The following is a 19,360-nucleotide window of genomic DNA, read 5'->3' on the forward strand; positions in this document are numbered from 1 at the left end:
CTTGGAGAGTATCCAAGTTAACGACATAAGCATGCTACGGTTAAGTGGGATGTATCTGACCTTGCCTTGTGATTCCGTTCTTTCGTGGGGTGTGCTTGACGAGATGCAAGTGACCTCAAGGGGTTCGAAAGACCCGGAGAGACTGGGTTAGCTACCCAAGGGCCGGTGTCGCTTACACGACGGTGTAGCCAAGGTGATGCTCCGGTTATATGCCTTTGTGGTTATAATTCGGGTGTTCACGATGTGCTGAGGAAGGCAGTGCATTCGGGTCCTAATTAAAACTTTAAGAAACGTTATCTTCTTGTTGTGTTGTGTGTTGCTTGCTACCTTCTCTGTGTACTCTGATTATTTATGTTATGCATGTGGGATTATGGGTGGTGATTAGACTAATGTTTCCTTGGGGAACCCGAGCTCATTGAGTAATGCTAGATTACTCATGACTCTACTTGTTTTGCAGGTAACCTTAGAGGGGATTAGAGGGAGTGGTGAACACTAGGGAACCCGCAGTAGTTTTTCAGTGTCCTTTTGTATAACTTAAAGTATGTATTTTCGTATCATGTACTTTTGGGCCTCATGCCTTGGCCATAAAAACGATGTTTATGTTGTGATTTTTCCTTGTATTTTCGTAACTCTATGATATTGAAATCGGTATTTATTTAAAATTATACGGGTTTCAAACTGATAAAACTTTGTCCGAGTCGACACAACATTTGGGTGAAGTGAGGGTTGGCAAGCCTAAGTGGATCTCAAATGGGGAAATGAGTAACCTTAAGTGGGCTAAAGATCGGAATGTGTTTCTGAACCTCGGCTACTCTATGGGAATTCATTTCCATTGTGGTGTCTCCGGGCCGTGCCGGACTGGCCGAGTTCTAGTACGGACCGGGGGCGTTATAACAGGAAGGTATATGAGCATGGTTTTGATGCTTTTGGGATCCGGTTTTTCAAAAGTTTTATCGAGTAAATAGTCGCAAAAGACACATAGGATAATCCGGGTCGTTCACCACTATTAGGATAGAGGGGGGAAATATTAGAAACCTAAGATCGTTGTTGGATTGGATGCAGATATCAAGGCAAGGGTCGGACGAGAACCAGTAGAGAGATGTGATGTCTAGTCGTGGAAAATTTGCGCAGTATCCGGAGTCGGATAATTGGATACCGAGTGAGAGTGGTGAGATAAACGAAGATTATATTCACTTGGAGCCGTATGGATTACCTGAATGGGAAACCCCCGATTCCACGCCCAGACACTCGCCGCCCGGATCGATGTTCTTCGAAACATCAAATGAGAGTTACTTGTGGTCCCGTTCGCATAACCCCGTACTATCCCCATCGATTGAGCAAAATCATGGAAACCCTATCCCTGGAACCGAGAATAAAGGAGCCCCTGAAACGCGACAGACCTTAGGCATTATTCAGAGTCTATTGGGTCATATGATTCAAACACAACAACATCAACAACAAATTCAAGAAAGTCAGCGAGAGGAATCACCATCCGCAAAGTTCTTGAAGCTCGTAATGATGATGAGAGACTTAGGAATTCGCGTGTTTAAAGGAGAACAAAACACGGTCGTGACAGATAAATGGCTACGAGACCTTGAGAGTAATTTTGAGATTTCTCGATGTCTTGACAACTTCAAGAGATAGATCGCAGTTAACTTCTTGGACGAGGATGCACAAATCTGGTGGGAGAGCGTCACTACCAGGAACCAAGACCAAATGATATCATGGGAAGCTTTTAGAAGAGAATTCGAAAAGAAGTACTTTCCACCAGAGGCCCGTGATCGATTGGAGCAGCAATTCATGAACTTAGCACAAGAGGCAAGGAGTGTCCGATCATACGAGCAAGCTTTCACGCGACTAAGGAGGTACTTATACAACGGACAAGACGATGAAGCATTGATGGTGCGTAGATTCTTGAGAGGACTCAGGCCAGAGATATGGGGCCGACTACAAGCAGTCACATATGGCAGTGTCAACGAGTTAATCGAACGGGCAATTAATGTAGAGGAGGGTATTGAGTTGGAGAAGAGTGTAACAAACAAGGAAAGCGATCGATCGGGAGGGAGGAAGACTAATAACACGGAGACCAAAAACAACGCTTCTAAATTCACACTAAATCAGGAGAGAGACTATGTCGAGGAAGAACAAAGGCTAGCTATAACAACGATAAGGGAAGAAACGATTTTGATCCAAGGGGATGTTACACATGTTGAAAGTTGGGCCATTTCGCGCGAGTTTGCCCAGTGGTTACCCAACCAACGGCAGTGTATGTCACATGTTATTCCTGCGGTGAAGAAGGGCATCGTTCCAATGTTTGTCCGAGTAAGAAGACAGGCCAAGTGAATCCAAAGGGCCATTGTTATTGGTGTGGAAGCCAAGACCACTACTCTCACGTGTGTCCAAGTAAACCCACGGGACCTGACACTCAGCACAACTCACGACCCCCGCCAGCATCAGGAGAAAGAGGACCCCCGGCGAAACGTCAGGCCACGGTTGCTAACGTGTACGCGTCAGATTTAGAATCGACAGAAACCACAGGACCTCTTAAAGGTTCCGTAATAGGTTTGTATGGGTTCTAACTCTTTTTTTAAAGTAGTTTTTAGATTTTGTGTGTGAATTGTGAGAATGTTTTGGCTAGTGTGCGTGAATGCGTTGCCAGAGACTGTAAGTATTGGTGGTGTACCCACATGTGTGTTATTTGACTCGGGAGCAACCAATAGCTTCATTACGCCTGAGGTGGTCGCAAAGTTCACCACAATTTTTAAGGAAAAGGAAGTTAATATCCTTATCCATACCGCGAGTGATCAACCACCCCTTCAAACCCGTAGAATCCTATTAGGAGTACCCGTAGTAATCCATAGGACAACCTTACCCGCAAACTTTTTGATTATGCCCATGAGGAAGTTTGAGGTGATTTTGGGAATGGATTGGTTATCCGGATACCATCCCCGGATAGAGTGTGCTAAGAGTAGAGTGGTGTTCGAGTTAGGAGACCAAACCAAATTAGTCTATACCGGAGGGAGCCTGAGTGTCAGAGCAGTTTTTGAATCAGCCGTTCATGTCGAGAGTATGCTAGGCCAAGGGGAAGCATATCTAGTAACACTTAACGCGGTTGGAGGAGACAGTGATGAGGAGATGAAAGTGGAAGACATTCCAACCATAGGTGAATTCGTGGATGTGTTTGGAGCATTAGAAGGCTTGCCACCGTCCCGGAGCAATCCTTTTGCCATTAATCTCGAAGATGGAGCTATTCCGATAGCCAAGTCCCCTTAGAGAATGGCGCCTGCCGAGTTAGCAGAGTTAAAACAACATTTAGGAGATCTTCTTGAGGAAGGATTCATACGCCCGAGTTCATCACCATGGGGAGCCTAGGTGTTGTTTGTGAAGAAGAAGGATGATAAGTTACAAGAGATAGTTACAGAGTTGAAAATGCTAGATGGACCTAATGCTAGCGGTTATCACATGGCGGACGATGGTACTCTGTTATTCAACGGAAGAATTACGGTACCAGATCGAGGAAACTTACGACAAGAGATCCTTCGTATGGCGCACTCGTCTACACTAAGTATTCATCCAGGCAGTACCAAAATGTATAAGGACATAAGCAGATATTATCATTGGCCAGGAATGAAGAAATCGGTAGCTAAATGGGTAAGTCAGTGTGATTCTTGTCAGCGAATAAAGATTGATCCTCAGGTTCCAGCTGGAGTGCTTTAGAGCTTATTAGTTCCAATGTGGAAATGGGAATCGATCTCTATGGACTTCATCACCGGATTACCTACAAGGAAGGGGCAGAGAAACGATTTAGTTTGGGTTATTGTTGATCGATTAACCAAGCTGACTCATTTGATACCAGTGAGGAGCATCGATCAAGCTCCAAATCTCGCGGAGAGGTATAAAAAGAAGTGATCAAGCTCCACGGTATACCAGCCAATCTCGTGTCAGATCGAGATCCGAAGTTTTCGGCAATTTTTTGGCAAGATCTCCAGAAGGCCCTAGGAACGGATGTCCACATGAGTACGGCGTTTCACCCCGAGACCGACGGACAAACCGAGCGGACAATTCGAACCATTGAAGACTTGATTCGAATCTGTGCCTTAGAATGGGGAAGAAGTTGGGAGGAGAATCTACCATTCATCGAATGTTCTTAAAACAACAGCTACCATTCAAGTATTGGTATATCACCATTCGAAGCTATGTATGGAAGACCTTGTAGAACCCCGCTCTACTGGATGGAAGTAGGAGAAAGAACCAAATTCGATCAATGGATAGTTGATGAGGCGGCAGAGAAAATCCAGTTCATACGCGACAACATGAAGAAGGCACAAGATCGGCAGAAAAAGTACGCGGATCGGAAAAGACGAGAAGTAGAGTTTCAAGTAGGAGATATAGTCTACTTAAAGGTCACAACTCAAAAGGGGAAGGATTGATTCGGAAAGATAGGGAAGCTGGCAGTACGTTATATTGGTCCTCATCAAATTGTGAGTCGAGTTGGTGAGGTTGCATATAAGTTAGATATGCCAGAGATCATGCGACTTAACAAGGTGTTTCATGTGTCTCAATTAAAAGACATGTTCCAAATCCTGATGCTGTAATTTCTGAACCGATACCCGAATTGAAGACTAACCTCACTTATCCGGAGGGGCCACTCGAGATCGGAGAATGGCACATTCGAAAGTTAAAGCAACGGTTAATTCCTCAAGTTCAAGTATTTTGGGGAAAACAAAACCGACGGGTAACTACATGGGAGGATGAAGAAAAGTTCCGTGCAAAATATCCTCGACTAGTCGACGCTGAAGAAGAAGATGACAATGAAGCCGGTCCATCCAATACTCAGGGAATTCGGGTCGAATTCCTATAAGGAGGGGCGAATGTAGTACCCCGCGCATTCACCCGGGGCAAGAAAGAAGGGCAAGAGAAGAAGAAGAGAGAATGGTGCATGAAATAAGAGGAATGGCCGAGTATTTATAATCTGTGGAAGCCAGAGTAGAGCCCAAATCTCGAAAACATGGGGCCGAATCCATTCGGGCAGAGCCGACTTAGTGAGCAAGTTTTGTCCCGAGCCATGCAAGCCAACTTCGAGCCCACGCCTTAGACAACTTGGAGCCGAATCCACCTAGGTGAGGCAACATGGTGAGCAAGTTTCGTCCCAAAGCCGACTTGGTGACCAAGTCTCGTCCCACTCCTCATGTCCGAATCTTGAGCCTATAAATAGGACCTTAACCCTTGTAGTTAAACCTTAGAAGCTTTCCCACCAAAACACTGCCCAAACCAAGAGAGAAAGAGAGATCGTCTGAACCTTAAACCCGGAGAGGAGAGAGATCGTCCGAACCCTTAACCGGAGAGATAGAGAGAGAGTCCGAGCTAGAAATCACCGAGCCTTAGGATAGTCCGAGAAAGAGATCCCGAGTAGAAACCATCGATCGAGTTAAGAAGATTCATCGGTGATTGTGGGTTCCGTTTTTGTTTTGCATGTTTGATTATCCTTCTTGCATGTTCTCGATTCTCCCTTCTCTTAGTTTTGTGGTTGTTGTGGTTGAGTTTGTTGAGGTTGTTAACCGAATAGCTAGGATTGTTAAAACCGAAGCACCTTCCCCTATAGGAGTGGTTGTGATAGAATAGCACCATTCGCTTGAGAGGGATGGTTGCGTTGTCAAGACACTACTCGCTAGTATTCGGGAGACTTTTAGAGAAAACTTTATGAACATGTGTGTTGAAAACGAACCGCATGTTTCATAGTCTTGATTGGAAAATTGTAGTGTGTGGAGCTTGGAGAGTATCCAAGTTAACTCCATAAGCATGCTACGGTTAAGTGGGATGTATGTTACCTTGCCTTGTGATTCCGTTCTTTCCTGGTGTGTGCTTGACGAGATGCAAGTGACCTCAACGGGTTCGAAGGACCCGGAGAGACTGGGTTAGCTACCCAAGGGCCGGTGTCGCTTACACGACGGTGTAGCCAAGGTGATGTTCCGGTTATATGCCTTTGAGGTTATAACTCGGGTGTTCACGATGTGTTGAGGAAGACAGTGCATTCGGGACCTAATTAAAACTTTAAGAAACGTTATTTTCTTGTTGTGTTGTGTGTTGCTTGCTACCTTCTCTGTGTACTCTGATTATTTATGTTATGCATGTGGGATTATGGGTGGGGACTAGACTAATGTTTCCTTGGGGAACCCGAGCTCATTGAGTAATGCTAGATTACTCATGACTCTACTTGTTTTGTAGGTAACCTTAGAGGGGATTAGAGGGTGTGGTGAACACTAGGGAACCCGCAATAGTTTTTCAGTGTCCTTTTGTAAAACTTAAAGTATGTATTTTCGTATCATGTACTTTTGGGCCTCATGCCTTGGCCATAAAAACGATGTTTATGTTGTGATTTTTCCTTGTATTTTCGTAACTCTATGATATTGAAATCGGTATTTATTTTAAATTATACGGGTTTCAAACTGATAAGACTTTGTTTGAGTAGACACAACATTTGGGTGAAGTGAGGGTTGGCAAGCCTAAGTGGATCTCAAATGGGGAAATGAGTAACCTTGAGTGGGCTAAGGATTGGAATGTGTTTCTGAACCTCGGCTACTCTATGGGAATTCATTTCCATTGTGGCGTCTCCGAGCAGTGCCGGACTGGCCGAGTTCTAGTGCGGACCGGGGGCGTTACAAAGAGTGGTATCAGAGCATGGTTTTGATGCTTTTGGGATCCGGTTTTTCAAATGTTTTATCGAGTAAATAGTCGCAAAAGGCACTTAGGATAATCCGGGTCGTTCACCACTATTAGGATAGAGGGGGGAAATATTAGAAACCTAAGATCGTTGTTGGATTGGATGCAGATATCAAGGCAGGGGTCGGACGAGAACCAGTAGAGAGATGTGATGTCTAGTCGTGGAAACTTTGCGTAGTATCCGGAGTCGGATAATTGGATACCGAGTGAGAGTGGTGAGATAAACAGAGATTATATTCACTTGGAGCCGTATGGATTACCTGAATGGGAAACCCCCGATTCCACGCCCAAACACTCGCCGCCCGGATCGATGTTCTTCGAAACATCAAATGAGAGTTACTTGCGGTCTTGATCGCATAACCTCGTACAATCCCCATCGATTGAGCAAAATCATGGAAACCCTATCCCTGGAACCGAGAACCAAGGATCCCCTGAAACGCAACAGACCTTAGACATTATTCAGAGTCTATTGGGTCATATGATTCAAACACAACAACATCAACAACAAATTCAAGAAAGCCAGCGAGAGGAATCACCATCCGCAAAGTTCTTGAAGCTCGTAATGATGATGAGAGACTTAGGAATTCGCGTGTTTAAAGGAGAACAAAACACGGTCGTGGCAGACAACTGGCTACGAGACCTTGAGAGGAATTTTGAGATTTCTCGATGTCTTGATAACTTCAAGACACAGATCGCAGTTAATTTCTTGGACGAGGATGCACAAATCTGGTGAGAGAGCGTCACTGCCAGGAACCAAGACCAAATGATATCATGGGAAGCTTTTAGAAGAGAATTCGAAAAGAAGTACTTTCCACCGGAGGCCCGTGATCGATTGGAGCAGCAATTCATGAACTTAGCACAAGAGGCAAGGAGTGTCCGATCATACGAGCAAGCTTTCACGCGACTAAGGAGGTACTTATACAACGGACAAGACGATGAAGCATTGATGGTGCGTAGATTCTTGAGAGGACTCAGGCCAGAGATATGGGACCGACTACAAGCAGTCACATATGGCAGTGTCAACGAGTTAACCGAACGAGCAGTTAATGTAGAGGAAGGTATTGAATTGGAGAAGAGTGTAACCAACAAGGAAAGCGATCGATCGGGAGGGAGGAAGACTAATAACGCGGAGACCAAAAACAACGCTCCTAAATTCACACCGAATCAGGAGAGAGACTATGATCGAGGAAGAAGAAAGGCTAGCTATAACAACGATAAGGGAAGAAACGATTTTGATCCAAGGGGATGTTACACATGTGGAAAGTTGGGCCATTTCGCGCAAGTTTGCCAGTGGTTACCCAACCAACGGAAGCGTATGTCGCATGTTTTTCCTGCAGTGAAGAAGGGCATCGTTCCAATGTTTGTCCGAGTAAGAAGACAGGCCAAGTGAATCCAAAGGGCCATTGTTATTGGTGTGGAAGCCAAGCCCACTACTCTCACGCGTGTCCAAGTAAACCCACAGGACCCGACACTCAGCACAACTCACGACCCCCGCCACCATCAGGAGAAAGAGGACCCCCGACGAAACGTCAGGCGACGGTTGCTAACGTGTATGTGTTAGATTTAGAATCAACAGAATAGTTGAGACCGAAGCACCTTGCCCTATAGGAGTGGTTGTGTTAGAATAGCACCATTCGCTTTAGAGGGATGGTTGCGTTGTCAAGACACTACTCGCTAGTATTCGAGAGACTTTTAGAGAGAACTTTATGAACATGTGTGTTGAAAACGAACCGCATGTTTCATAGTGTTGATTGGAAGATCGTAGTGTGTGGAGCTTGGAGAGTATCCAAGTTAACTCCATAAGCATGCTACGGTTAAGTGGGATGTATCTGACCTTGCCTTGTGATTCCGTTCTTTCGTGGGGTGTGCTTGACGAGATGCAAGTGACCTCAAGAATTTTAAAGACCCGGAGAGACTGGGTTAGCTACCCAAGGGCCGGTGTCGCTTACACGACGGTGTAGCCAAGGTGATGTTCCGGTTATATGCCTTTGTGGTTATAACTCGGGTGTTCACGATGTGTTGAGGAAGACAGTGCATTCGGGCCCTAATTAAAACTTTAAGAAACGTTATTTTCTTGTTGTGTTGTGTGTTGCTTGCTACCTTCTCTATGTACTCTGATTATTTATGTTATGCATGTGGGATTATGGGTGGAGATTAGACTAATGTTTCCTTGGGGAACCCGAGCTCATTGAGTAATGCTAGATTACTCATGACTCTACTTGTTTTGCAGATAACCTTAGAGGGGATTAGAGGGAGTGGTGAACACTAGGGAACCCGCAATAGTTTTTCAGTGTCCTTTTGTAAAACTTTTAAAGTATGTATTTTCGTATCGTGTACTTTTGGGCCTCATGCCTTGGCCATAAAAACGATGTTTATGTTGTGATTTTTCCTTGTATTTTCGTAACTCTATGATATTGAAATCGGTATTTATTTTAAATTATACGGGTTTCAAACTGATAAGACTTTGTCCGAGTCGACACAACATTTGGGTGAAGTGAGGGTCGGCAAGCCTAAGCTGATCTCAAATGGGGAAATGAGTAACCTTGAGTGGGCTAAGGATCAGAATGTGTTTTTGAACCTCGGCTACTCTATGGGAATTTATTTCCATTGTGGCGTCTCCGAGCCGTGCCGGATTGGCCGAGTTCTAGTGCGGACCATGGGCGTTACAGGCGGCCCCTCAAGTTTTCCACCGATCACTAGGGCGCACAACCACTCCTTCCTTTCCTCTGGCCGCCGACCTCAAGCCTCCCTAAGAAGCCCAGAAACTTGGCCCATCACTTACTAATGAACGGAAAGACGTTTCTACCCTTTGATATAATGAAGCCCTCTAAATATTAAGATTAGGGGAAACCCTAATCACCACTCACGAAATTAGGCTGCCTCCTGCGACTCTCTCGCCTCCAAGCCGTTCTCCTCTTGTTCTTCATTCATTTTCTCTTCTCTCTTCTCTACTTGTAAAAGAAAGAAGATTTATCAAGCTTTGAATTTCCGGAGACGATCTCTAAACCCTTTTTTATACTCATACTCTTTTTATGCAATTTCTTATTTATATGATGTTGTGTTTTTTGAGTATCTGTGAGTAGATCTGTAGTTAGGTTTTAGGAGCGTTTCAAAAGGCACTCATGGGGACTTTAGATCAAGTTTAGGTTGGCGGTTTCTATGGTTTTGTTTGATCGTTTACACTGTTCTTTCTAGTTGTATGTCCGGAACGTCAACTAGTACATGTTCTTAGGTATTTTATAATGAGGTGAAATCTTGTATAATTGCTTGAACTACCTCAACTGAATAAGAAACTATAACCGTTGCTGACCGCCAAGTGATAAGGACTTCTGAACTAAAATCAAACTTGAACTTAATGCTTTGACCTATTCTTGTTACCGTGTTGGCACCTATATTCTAGGGTTGACTGTGTAGCTTAAAGAGATTAGCCGGCTTCCACCTATAGCCCAGGGTTAGCCAAACCTGAATAAGTTTCGTATGTACGAGAATTTTGAAGTAAACAAACCTAACCATGTTATCACCTAAACTGGGATCTATACTTTTTGTTTGAACCATAATGCCCGGAGAAAACCCCCGATGACCTTACGCTTTCGTTTACTTGTTTAACACCACTCTCTTAATTGTCATTTACTTTTATTGCTTTTTTTTACAGTCTTTTTTATTGCTTTCTTATTTCTACTACACGCAAAATCCGAAGAGTTCAAAGTCAACAAGCTATGGCCGAACAAAGGAATCGAGACAAAGGTCTCCATGCGTATCAGCCACAATAAGTCTCAGCTTTACATGAGCACGGACAACCCCTACACGATGAAGATGACAACCCCATATATGAGGCAGCTGAAGAACAACTCGCTCCACAAGACCGAGAGCATCCGGAAGCTCAGCCTTCCTAAATCACTTCTACACGAAGTCAAGATCCAACTCTTTGAGGAACAAGCTGCAAGGATTCCAACAAGGACTGGTCGAATCCTTCTATGAAGCATGGGAACGATTTAAGGACTACGAATGTGATTATCCTCATCATGGTTTCCCCGAAGGTAAGCTCATAAGTATATTCTATAAAGGACTGCATGCCAAATTCCAACTGTCACTCGATACGGCGAGCAAGACTTCACAACTAAGAACGTCGACGATGCACGTGCCCTCATTCAAAATTTGGCAACCAGCAACAGTAATGCTTCAACGGATTTTGATAGGACCATCCGTTCTAAGGACTCCGACTCAAAGGAGATGTCTGAGCTAAAGAACATGATGGCCCAACTTCTAAAGAATCAAAACTGAGCTGTGAACGCATGCGAGACGATCGGCAACACGGAAGCCTTCCAAGGGTACAATGACACATTCGATCAAGAAGAAGAAGTTAACGATGTTGAAACCCAAGGATTCTAGCAGAACCGCGGTTACAACAATAACTTCAACAACAACTTTAAAGGTAACTCTAATCTCTCTTATAGGAATTCGAATGTTGAGAACCCTCATGATTAATATTATCCGCCGGTGAAGCCTTTCCAAGGTCGATTTCCAAACGCAAACTACAACACCAACAACTTCCAGCCAAGAGCCCCCTTCAACAACAATAATACGGCGCCCTTCAAAACTGGACCGGCCGAACTCGCACCATCCAACGACAATAAGCTTGAGATGATGATACAAGACAGGGCAAATGAGAATCGCAAGGCCAATAAAGCTATGGAAACACGGATAGAGAATAAGTACGGTGAGTTAAATGGAAAGTTTGAAAGTCTTACCACGCATATGAAGAAGCTCGAGACTCAAATAGTGCAAAACTCTGAGTCGGTCAAAAGGCAGCCCGACACACTTCCAGGAAGGACTGAGGAAAATCCTAAAGGATATTGCAACATTGTAGCGGGCAAAGCCGAGTCCTTAGTAACACCTACCGATCCCCACAAGAACGTGGTCTGTGATCCGAAGAACGTTGTAAAGGGGAAGCCCGAATGCTACCCATTACGGAAGCTTCCTAAAGGCGAAGACCCTGGGCAAGTGTGGTAGAGAAGATCGGACTGCGAGATTTATCTACATCCAACCTTAATCTAGTCTTCGGAGATTCGTCCCAAAAGACTCCCAACGGATTACTCCACGACCTTCTGCTAGTCGTAGGGGATTGCATAGTCCCGATAGACTTTTACGTGTTAGATATAGACAAGGAGATCGACAAGCCATTATTCTTGCGACGAACTTTTCTTGCAACTATTGGTGCCGTGATTGATCACAACAGCAAGAAAACCATATTCACCAAGGTCAACAAAAATCGTCTATCCAACAATCTCAAAGGCGATCTCATACCCGGTAATTCCTCTGCCTGATAACCTTGTTGGTCCTGATACCAACAAGGTGGAGAATGGCAACCGTGAAGCTCGCCAGAGGGTCCAAAAGCTGAAGTCCAAACCGCCCAAACGGCCTAACATCTCAAAGATGAAAATCATCATTCCTCTGGAGCATGGAAGGGAAGGCAAAGAACATATCCAAGAGATGATAAAGCAAACTAAATAAGTTTTCCTACAAGGTAAGGTTTCTAAAACTCCATTTAGAAGAAAACTTAACATAAAAGCGCGGCGGGATATCAAGATATCAAGGACGCCAAAGGAGAAGCAATCCTTGAAGCTCCTCCCTATTGAACCCAATGGGTTCCCAAACGTCAAGCCACGACGTCAAACAAGTGCGCTGAATAAGAGGGAACCCACTAGGTATATACTCTTCTTAAGGATTTAAAATTTACTTTTGCTTTTGATCTTTAAAGTATTTGTTTAAAATTTACTTTTGCTTTTGATCTTTAAGGACTTGGCCACGGGCGAGAGTCCAAATTTCGGAAAGTTGCCCGAATGCATGGACAATTAACCTTAAGTGCCCAAAACACAATAGATTATCAAGGGGCAAAGATGGGCAAGTTTAGGCATGAACGGGCAAGTTTGGGCACCAGTGGGCAAGTTTGGGCAAGAACGGCCGTGCCGCAGGCGAAGTTTGCCCCGCCATGCGTTGACCGACCGTTTACCGCGCCTAGGACGCGTGGCTCGGCTGACTTGGGGCCTAAGCAAAGTTAAGGTCCCAAAGTCGAAAACTCTGCCCGAATCGTTGCACGCATTTCATTGGTTACTGAGTGAGTTCTGGATAATGGTTTAAGTTTCATAATTATATTCTCATGCATCCTTGATTGATTTCGTGAGTTATATGAATCATGTGAATAGTTACATTGGATTGCATATGTGATCTTTAGATTCTTCTGCTATTGTTTATTGTTGAGAGGTTGTGTTGAGGTATTGATGATTCTATGAGTGATTTAACAATATGTTTTATAATATCTTAAACTTTGGGGTCTTGGTACGTGGTGCTTGTGGTAGGAGGCAAAGACCATAAGCGTGCCAAGATCGTGATAGGTCTGACCTTCTTAGTGAACTGTGCTATCGTGGGGTCTTGTAACGATGTCACTTGATCGCCATGAAGTGCGAAAAACTCGGAGACACGGGGCTAGCTACCCTGGCCGAGTGTCTACACGACGGTGTAGCATTTTGTTGTGATGCTCCGGTTGCATACCTTTGGAGTGTGTGTGTTTGGTGTTGGGTTTGAAGGCAGCATATCGGGCCCTTTAAAACTTAATAAAACTAGAGTCTTAATGCATTTGCATGTTTTGTAGTTGCTTCGGCAAGCTACCTTTCGTTGCCATTCTCTGTTGCGTGTTTCATGTTGGGTATTTGGGTTGGGGTAAACTAATGTCTATTGTAGGGAATCGCGAGCTCACTGAGTAATCTTAGATTACTCATGATTCTACTTGTTTTGCAGGAAACCCTTAGTAGGAAATAGAGGGCGTGGTGGACAATAGGAAACCCGGAGTAGTTTTGTGCCTTTTGTAAAACAAGTATGTTTCTATTATGTACCATGCTTTTGGCACTAAGCCTTGGCCATAAAACTTATAAATGTTTGGTAACATGTTGTGTAATATTTATACTTATGAAATAAATCGGGTTTCTTGTACAAATTTACGAGTAATAACTGAACATGACTTAGTCCGAGTCGGCACAAACATTAAATATCGTAAGGGTTGGCAAGCCTAAACGATGTTTTAAGTGGGAGAGTGGTCGTCAATACGCTGGCCAAGGGTTGGGATTGGTTCCCGAACCGCGGTTGGATGTTGATGATCATTCTGAATGTGGCGTTTTCGGGGCGCCAGTGACTAGTCTGGTCATAGAGCATCTCGGGGGCGTTACAATTTGTGGTATCAGAGCATGGTTAATGATGCTAGCAGGACTCGTATTTTTTCAAAATGTTTTACCGAGTAAATGAGTCGCAAAAGGCATTTAGGATAATCCGGTCTGTTCACCATTATTAGGTAGATGAATTAAGTTTACCTTGGTTGAATGGATGCAGATGTCTGGTCAAAGAACAGAGAGGAGTGAGACGATAAATTTCTCACCAGTTTATGAAAACTGGAGTCATCATTTCGGTCTGGGAGACTGGTACCGTATGTTGGAGGAGAAGGAGATGAGGGATACAATTATCCAAATATGTTTGGAGCGCCTGATAGGGATGTCCCCGGAACCACACCAGAATACTCCTTACCAAAGACTGTGCACTATAGCACATCCGAAGGGTCACACTCCGGGACGAGACCACATGTTCCTGTGAATCAACCTACCGTACACCCAAATCCGTCACTACCAAGGGAAGTTAATAAAGGAAATGGGGAAGGCCGTAATGTTCAAAATGTGCCGGAGATTCAACATACGTTGGGGATGATTCAGACCTTGTTGACTCACATGATTCAACAACAGCAACACCAACAATAGATGCAGGAAAGCCAGCGTGCCGAATCTCCTTCGACTAAGTTCTTAAAGCTGGTTATGATGATGAACGATCTAGGTGTTCGGAAGATTAAAGGAGAGTAGAATACTGTCTTAGCATATAAGTGGTTGAGGAACCTGGAAATGAATTTTGAAACTACAAGGTGCGTGGAAGACTTTAAGGGCCAGATAGCGGTAAACGTTTTAGATGAGGATGGTCGAGCTTGGTGGGATAGCGTTGTTTCACGATATCGCGACCAGCCTATCACATGGGAAATGTTTAAGAAGGAGTTTGAGTCTAAGTAATTTCCACCGGAGGCACGTGATTGTCTGGAGCTGCAGTTTATGAGTTTGGACCAAGGGCAAAAGAGTGTCTTGGCATACGAGCAAATTTTTACAAGACTTGGGAGATATTTGTACAACGGAAAGGATGCTGAAGCTATGATGGTACGAAGGTTCCTAAGAGGTTTAAGGCCTAAACTTTGGGGACGCCTTCAGGCTGTTACTTATACCAATGTGAGTGAATTGACGGAAATGGCCGTGAATGTTGAAGTCGGGACATTTTGCGGAAAGTCGGAAATGGCCAGAAATGGCAGGTAATGACCACTTACGATCCAAGAGCCGGTTATATGTGCGGAAAGTCGGGACATTTTGCACGAGATTGCTCAACGGTCGTACAGACTAAAGTGCCAAATCTGGCATTTGTTACTTGTTATACTTATGGGGAGTCGGGACATGTGTCGAATGCATGCCCGAATAAGCAAGGGGGACTAAAGGGTAACTGAGTCGGAGCTTGTTTCATTTGTGGAGACCTAGGGCATTATGGTAACGCATGCCCGAACAGGCAAATAAGGCAGTATAACCAAATGCTTAATCACCCACCGCCAGTTCAGAAAGCTAAGGGACCACCGGTAAAGAAGCAAGCCACTCCAGCAAATGTTTATGCCTTAGATGTAGAACCTACCAAACCTTCAAGACCCGCAAAAGGTCCCATAACAGGTTAGTATGGGTTCTTACTTTATTTGTTTATGTATGTTTGAGTGATTGATTGTTGTGTGCGTAGTTTACTAGTTTAAATATTGCATATATCATTTTCATATGCATTAGGGACATTACTTGTTGGTGGTAACCCCACACATGTATTATTCGATTCGGGAGCGATAAATAGTTTTGTTAGTTCTGACGTGGCCGATAAGTTTGGCCATGGGTATGAGAAAAGAGAAGTGAAAGTTTTGGTACATACCGCGGGAAACCAGCCACCCCTGCAGACCCGAATTGTGTTATTAGGAGTCCCAAAAGTTATCCAGGATACGATCCTACCGGCAAACCTTTTGGTAATGCCAATGGAAAGGTTCGAAGTTATCCTTGGAATGGATTGGTTATCAAGATACCATGCCCATTTGGATTGCGGGCGGAGCAGAGTAGTGTTCGAACGGAGGAATCGACCACAACTCACTTACCGTGGAATCAATCCAAGTAAGATTGCTTTGTTCGTGTCAGCACTGAAGGTCGAGAACTTGCTAAGAGGAGGAGAACTCTACCTTGTCACTTTAACCGCCTTTGGTGGAGAAGTTGAAAATGACTCAAAGATTGAAGAGATCCCGGCGGTGAACGAATTTGAAGAAGTGTTCAAGCCCTTGGAAGGATTACCTCCACCGAGGAATCATCCGTTTCCCATTAATCTTGAACCTCGGGCGATTACAATTGTAAGGGCACCATATAGGATGGCGCCAGCCGAGCTTGTAGAACTTAAGAAACAATTGGAGGATCTACTTGAAAAGGGATTTATTCGTCCAGGGGGAGCTCCAGTATTGTTTGTTAAGAAGAAAGATGGAAGTATGCGGTTATGTATTGACTACCGAGGTCTTAACAACATGACCATTAAGGATAAGTACCCATTTCCAAGAGTTGATGAGCTATTGGATCAGTTGAGGAGAGCATGTTGGTTCTCAAAAATTGATCTGTCCTCTGGGTACCATCAAATTTCAATCTCAGAGCTGTATGTAATGAAGACTGCCTTTCAAACAAGGTATGGGCAATATGAATTTGTAGTCATGCCATTTGGACTTACAAATGCGCCCGCAGCCTTCATGAGACTTATGAACGAGGTATTCCATGATTATTTGGATAGCTTCGTTATCATATTTATCGATGATATCTTGGTATATTCACGGAGTGCAGAAGAGCATCGTGAACATCTGTGGAAAGTGTTGGACAGACTTAGAGAACAACGTTTGTTCGCTAAGTTTAGCAATTGTAAGTTCTGGCAACGAGAAATTGGATTTCTTGGCCCCAAAATTTCAGGACAAGGAGTTACGGCGGATCCTGAAAAGATTGCCGTAATACAGCAATGGTCGCAACCTACATCCATTACAGGAGTACGAAGCTTCTTAGGATTGGCAGGCTATTACCGTAAGTTCGTCAAGGGATTTTCATCAATTACTAAGCCTTTGACCCGACTTACTGGTAAAGGTGTACCTTTCATATGGAATAAGGATGTTGAGGAAGCCTTTGTTAAGTTGAAGAACGCATTAACAACCGTTCCAATTGTAGCTTTGCCGGAGCCAAATAAACCATATGATATCTACACGGATGCCTCGAGAGTTGGCTTGGGATGTGTCCTTATGCAAGAAGGAAAGGTGATTGCCTATGCATCACGGTAATTAAGACGTCATGAGGAGAATTATCCCACTCACGATTTAGAAATGGCCGCTGTAATATTCACGTTGAAGGCATGGAGATCATACTTGTACGGGGAGACGGTACGAGTATTTACGGATCACCAAAGTTTTAAATACTTATTTACGCAGCCAGATCTGAAACTACGACAACGAAGATGGATGGAGTTAATCGCCGACTATGATTTGAAGATTCAATATCACCCGGGAAAAGCTAATGTGGTGGCAGACGCCTTAAGTCGCCGGAAAATGGAAGTGGATGTTGGAAATGATCTAGAGTCGTTAACTGATAAGTTAAAGAAAGTGACTTTGTTAGCTCTAGAGGGTGAATCTAGTGAGCCCTTGGGTTTACAAACTGTGACTCAAACAAACCTACTTAACTGAATCCAAGAAGAACCGGCACAAGATGAAAAGTTGTAGAATATCGTGGAGGAATTAAAAACATTAGATGGACCAAATGCTAGTGGCTACCATCTGGCTGATGATGGCACCTTATTACTTAATGGGAGAATTACTGTGCCTGACCGTAAGGATTACGACAAAAAATTTTGAAAGTGGCACATACTTCTTTGTTGAGCATTCATCCGAGAAGTACAAAAATGTACAAGGATATAAGGAAGTATTACCATTGGCCTAGGATGAAGAGATCAGTGGCAAAATGGGTAAGCCAATGTGATTCATGCCAAAGAGTTAAGGTGGAACATCAAGTACCAGCAGGTTTATTGCGTAACCTACCAATTCCTGCATAGAACTGGGAGTCAATCTCGATGGATTTCATCACTGGATTACCAACAAGACCATGACGTAGCAATGATGCTATATGGGTAGTAGTAGATCGCTTGACCAAGATGGCTCATTTGGTATCAATGAAAAGCACGGATCAGTCACCTATCTTGGTAGAAAAGTATATCGATGAAATCTTAAGACTCCATGGGGTCACTTGCTAATATAGTGTCCGATCGAGGTCCTAAGTTCTCATCTATATTTTGGCAAGACCTCCAGCGTGCTTTAGGAACTGACGTTCACATGAGCACGACATTTCATCCAGAAACTGACGGGCAAACTGAAAAGACCATCCGAACCAAAGAAGATATGATTCGGCTATGTGCACTAGAATGGGCTGGTGATTGGGAAGACTACATGTCTTTGGTTGAGTTTTCTTACAATAACAGCTATCACTCAAGCATCGGTATGTCGCCATTTCAAGCAATGTATGGAAGGCCATGTCGAACTCCTCTTTGTTGGACGGAAGTAGGAGAGAGTACGAGTTTTAGTAATTGGTTAATCGATGAGACTACGGAGAAAATTCAGTTTATCCGAGATAATATGAAGAAAGCTCAAGATCGACAGAAAAAGTATGCTGACCGAAAGAGGCGTAACATGGAATTCCAAGAAGGCAACATGGTTTATCTCAAGGTAACCGCGTTGAAAGGGAAAGATCGCTTTGTAAAAGTTGGAAAGCTCGCGGTAAGATTTATTGGTCCATGCAAAATTGAGAAGAGAATTGGGGAAGTAGCCTATCGTTTGTATATGCCAGAAGAAATGCAAACTAAGGAAGCACGTTCCGGATCCTAATGCTATCATACCCGAGCCGATACAAGAGTTGAGAACGAATCTCACCTATCCTGAAAGACCTCTTGGTATTGCTGAAAAACGAATGCAGGAGATAAACAATAGAAGAATTCCGCCAATTCAAGTTTCCTGGGGAAGGCAAAATCGTAAGGTTATTACTTGGGAAGATGAGGAAAAGTTCAGGACAAAATATCCACAGTTTTTCGAACCAGGAAACGTAGAGGATGTAGCCGGACTGTCTAATCCTTCTGGAATTCGGGACGAATTCTATTAAGGGGGGGAGAATGTAGTGACCCGCGTAAGGACATCGGCCACGGGCGAGAGTCTGAATTTTGGAAAGTTGCCCGAATGCTTGGACAATTAACCTTAAGTGCCCAAAACACAATAGACTATCAAGGGACAAAGATAGGCAAGTTTGTGCAATAATGGGCAAGTTTGGGCATGAATGGGCAAGTTTGGGCAAGAACGGTCGTGCCGCGGGCGAAATTCTCCCGTCGGGCGTTGACCGACCGTTGACCGCGCCAAGGACGCGTGGCTCGACTGACTTGGGGCCCAAGCAAAGTTTCTTGGAGCCGAATTTTAGTTGCGTGGAGCCGA

General features: G+C 44.1%; 4 pseudogenes across 4 annotated transcripts; all 4 read left to right on the plus strand.

Annotated features, from left to right (window-relative positions):
* Window positions 1-1,104: 1,104 nt before the first annotated feature.
* On the plus strand, window positions 1,105-4,824 carry AT5G34864 (annotated as a pseudogene; the record flags this gene model as incomplete). The annotated part of the gene is made up of 1 exon: window positions 1,105-4,824.
* A 1,982-nt stretch (window positions 4,825-6,806) lies between these two features.
* AT5G34865 lies at window positions 6,807-8,267 on the plus strand (annotated as a pseudogene; the record flags this gene model as incomplete). Its single annotated transcript has 1 exon — window positions 6,807-8,267.
* Window positions 8,268-10,603: 2,336 nt separating this feature from the next.
* Window positions 10,604-12,229, plus strand: AT5G34866 (annotated as a pseudogene; the record flags this gene model as incomplete). Its single annotated transcript has 1 exon — window positions 10,604-12,229.
* Window positions 12,230-14,007: 1,778 nt separating this feature from the next.
* AT5G34867 lies at window positions 14,008-19,071 on the plus strand (annotated as a pseudogene; the record flags this gene model as incomplete). Its single annotated transcript has 1 exon — window positions 14,008-19,071.
* Window positions 19,072-19,360: the final 289 nt, after the last annotated feature.

Source organism: Arabidopsis thaliana, chromosome 5 (assembly GCF_000001735.4).
Source record: "Arabidopsis thaliana chromosome 5, partial sequence".
In the NCBI taxonomy this organism is placed as follows: domain Eukaryota; kingdom Viridiplantae; phylum Streptophyta; class Magnoliopsida; order Brassicales; family Brassicaceae; genus Arabidopsis; species Arabidopsis thaliana.